Raw genomic sequence first — 4,442 nt, forward strand, 5'->3', positions numbered from 1 at the left:
GGGGGACACAATATCAAATGTCCCCCTACTATTTTTCGTCTTTTATGATGGAGAAAAAATACATCATTCACAATCGAAATAATACATGCATTTAGGACGTTACAGTTTGGGTGAAAACCTTTTTTTTTTTGCTTGTCAATTATGTTTTTGGGTTAAAATGACCTAACATTTTGGGTGAAAACCATTTTTTTTGCTTGTCAAATTTTCCAGCCCCTGGTTCCCCTACCTTTGGGGACAGATTTCCGCCTATGATTGATAGTCTGCTTGTACCGATGTTTAAAAAAAATCCATTACGCGTATAGGATTTGACACATCAATTGAAATATTACGATTATATTTGCCTTATATACTGTTATACCAGTAGAAAACTACAATATCTTAAGGCTACCACACGCCTTAAGCCCCTTTCACAAGTCGTGATGCGACTGCTTACAACCTTTGCGATTGTGTGCAACATATATTGTGACCAAATGATCGCAAACGATTGCACGAGTAATTGTGAGAGCCCCTTTGCGATTGGTCTGTGACCTGATTTGATGTAGTAGAATTAGATGCCAACATTAAGGCATGGAATGTCTCATTATGTAATGTTCTAAATCATCGTACGAATAGTTCGAATCTGTGACTATATATAATCCTTATTATATTATAATAAAAGTAAATGTAATATCTAGGCCTAGTTGTAATGACGTCTTAGCAATTGTACGATTGGCTATACGATTTGAAACTTATTTGGCCTTTACTCCAAAATAAAGGCTTGCAAATCATGCAAAATTGTTTTATAACTATTTTTCAACTATTTTTTTACAATATGCGTTTCATTCACATTTTCAGAAAGTGAGCAAAATGCGATTTGTTTCAAAATAAATCAGATCGTCAGTGGACCGGTCGTTAGGTGTGCGGTGCCCTCTGCATAGGCGTATATTTCAACTATGATGATAATACCATACTATTTCCATTGTGCTAAGGCTTCCTTGATTTTACAAACTTCTTTTTCCAAAATCGTGACATCAATTTTGCGCAGGGAATTCATCCTAACTCTCACTTCACCTTCAAGACGTTGCTTCAAGATTTCGAAATCTCTTTTGAGTTCTGCGTCCTCAAAGTCGCGCCACCGGCCGTATTTGTCTCCATAGCGGATTGCAGAGAGACCGGTCCCCGACATGCCTTTTGAAGCATCCCATAGAGCTAAGAGCTCTATCAACTCGGCCCAGTCTCCAGTCTCGAAGGTTCTGACGCTCAAACCTAGTGACACGAGATTTTCTATATTTTCGCGGCCCTCTTCGGATGGGTTATGCCCGCTTGCACTGCCCTTGAAGCAACCTCGTTGCAAACAGGACGGTCTGTTAATTTTGTAGAGAGCGGAAAACACCAACTCGAAACTCATTTCTTTACCATTACCTTTGTTAAGTTTTTTCTTCATCTCGCGCAATCTGCCACAGCAGTCAAAACCCGGATTGCTGCAGGGTGAATATTTACTCAAAATCTTCACGGAACTTATTCTTCTCTGGTTCTCTTCAAAGAATCTGATTAGGCCATCTTCAGCGTGATGTCGGGTACTGCTTCGGTTGATAAAGACTGTTTTCGCTCCACCTTCCAGACTTACGATGCCAACACATACTGCAGTATCCCTCCACTGAACTTTGTTACTCCCTACAGCATGAAGCCCGCTCTCGATAAACAGCTCGAGTATCTCCTGACCGGTCATCTCTGGGCAGTTGTTATTATATTCCATAACCGTTTGGATTCTTGAAAGAGAGTGACAGCTATATGATCTTCAACCCCGACCTGCAGAATAAAATTTGCAAAGAACAATCAAATTAATGCTCGAAAGATGAATGTAGATATAGGTTTAACTTTAATCCCGACCCCTGTTTCAGATAGTGAACAATGGAACAGTGGTCAGAAGAGGTCGGTAAAAACAACCTAAACCTTCTATGTTGGGCCACTTTATAAACCCAATATTGATTTTAAAGAAATCAGACCTTTTTATAGGTTATGACAGAATTATTGGAAACATGGAAGTTTTTCTAATTTCTCGGAAAGACTTTTCCCCCTGTTTTAAGGGTTTAAAAATGGTCCAAGGTGCAAAACTGAGCATATTCACAATAAAGCAATCATTACAACGTAAATTATTAAACAACGTTAAAATTAAAAATACAAATTTAAATAGACCTACATAATGATAGAACGAGACCGCCATCATACATCTTTTCACTGACTTGCAAGTTAGTACTAGTCATGAGATTATGTGTTTAGGCATATACTCCATGTACAACCGCGTAGCCAGGATTTCATTTTGGAGGGGGCGGTAAATGCACGCGAAGCGTGCCAACACTTACAGAGCGCGCGAAGCGCGCTCCCTAGGGGGTGGGTGCAGGGAGGGGGAGTTTCCCCCTCCCGCGCGAAGCGCGAAGCTTTTGGTGTTTCATACATTACAATGAAAAGGAGCCTTGTCTCTAGTAGCTATATTAGCTCCAATTCAGTTGACTATATTGTGATTTTGAACCTTGTTTTTAAAAGTGATTGTGAACACACAAAAAAGGAATACAATGGAGGAAATTAATATAATAATAACCCCGCGCGAAGCGCGGAAGCTGAAGCGTTTTATAAATTTTTTTTGCCATGAAAAGGGTCCAGAGAAAAGGGTATTCTCAATGATATATTGAATACTTCCCTTGGAAAGATCAGATTTGATTACAAACAATTTAGCGACAGTGCACATATTTAACTCGCAAAACAGAGGAGAAGAAGTGTATATGCCGGAAGGAAGATATTCCTCTCCGCGCAGAGCAATGAAACTCTGGAATTTCAAAGAGCGGATCGATGTTTCATCAAATGCAGATCTCTCTAATACCCCATCACCTCTAATTCAATTGATTTTCTAAGATTATTGAACTTCATGACAAGGAAAATAGTGCGCCAAAAGTTGAAACTTCTGTGATTTATATTGAAATTATATAAAAAAGGATGCCTAATTTCTTTGACTTATCATCTGAAGCGCTTCATTTTGAATTATAAAGAAACTTAAGTGTCATTCAAAATTTCAAACTGAGGGCGCAAAACAGGACAGGAGATGAATGTGCAAGGAAATGACATGAAGTTTAATAGAATTTGATACAAAATATTGTACTTTTTATTTAATACGACACGAATTTTATACCTTCCTCTTTTAAAATTAGGAACCTGTTTGCCCCGAAATTATGGTTGTTTAGTAATGAGCTGAAAAGCGGGAGAAGTTGACTTTATGGAGGTGACGGCAGAAATTGATATAAAGATTTTACACGCCCGGAGCCGACCCGAACAGAAGTTGCGCGATCAATTAAAAAAAGATAACTTAATATACTTCGGCCTAACCTTACTCTAATTCCATGCCCTAATGTATACATTTGAACTTTAACTGGCAAGAAACACATATAGCTCTGAGGTGGAAAAACAGTGTTGGGAAACAATGGAGAACGTGCGCAGCGCGGAAGCAAAATTCATATATAAATTTAGAGCACGAGTGAAGGCGTTTCTCATTTTAGAAACAAAAAAAGAATTAAAAAAAAAAAAAACACAAAGCTACCTTTCTTCCCTTCCCTTTCCTCCCTTCCCTTTTCCTTTTCTCCTCTCTTTTTCCCTTCTTTTTTTTTCTTTTTGGGGACGTTTTGGGGGGGGGGCGACCGCCCCCACCGCCCCCCCCTGGCTACGCGCCTGTCCATGTAGCTGCGATATAATATTACACTAAGATGATTAATCCTACCTTATTTGCCTGCCCACCGATTCTCAAAATTGTAAATGTTTTCTTCTTACTTCTATATCGTCACGTTCGAACAAGACGTATAACACGTATATCCAGTATAATAATGTCCTTCAGATCAGATCAGAGTTATATGCTATATTCGTCCCATTAATTGCACCGATACCCCGTATGTTAATGACATTGGCAAATTCATCCATGCCTATACAAATAGGCATGCATGGATGCTCATGTTGAGAATTTGCCAATGTCATTAACATGAGGGGTATCGGTGCAATGGGAAAACTCAGAAATCATAATTAATTAGGTTGTATTTTGATGAGCTATATATACTTATATCTATATTCACGATAAGCGAGCTGACCTGATGGAACAATTATTAAATACACCCCTGTATTATTTGAAAATATTTTAATGGGATTTTCGGTCGATATTCTCTCACACATTATTACAGAAATGCATGAAACAAGATCGACTATAGCACGACACTTTGAACTTTATTGAAAGAGAGCATCTTGGCCCCGTAGGGGCAAATAAAGGCTTAAACATTAATTATTACATGTACATGTATAAAGGTTTAACAATAACATATTTACAATTATTATACAGGATAAAACATATTGGTGCCATTATTTCGTGGGCAGTGATTTACAAATGTATCAGCTGACAGACGGGGAAGTTTGCAGAAATACCATTACTG

General features: G+C 38.4%; 1 long non-coding RNA gene across 1 annotated transcript; it reads right to left on the reverse strand.

Moving 5' to 3' along the window:
• Positions 1-317: 317 nt before the first annotated feature.
• Positions 318-3,882, reverse strand: LOC135154855 (uncharacterized). Its single transcript, XR_010294275.1, has 2 exons — positions 3,746-3,882; positions 318-1,788 (listed from the first exon to the last, which is right to left on the reverse strand). It is a non-coding gene; the product is annotated as an uncharacterized LOC135154855 (long non-coding RNA).
• Positions 3,883-4,442: the final 560 nt, after the last annotated feature.

This window comes from Lytechinus pictus, chromosome 8 (assembly GCF_037042905.1).
Source record: "Lytechinus pictus isolate F3 Inbred chromosome 8, Lp3.0, whole genome shotgun sequence".
Taxonomy (NCBI): domain Eukaryota; kingdom Metazoa; phylum Echinodermata; class Echinoidea; order Temnopleuroida; family Toxopneustidae; genus Lytechinus; species Lytechinus pictus.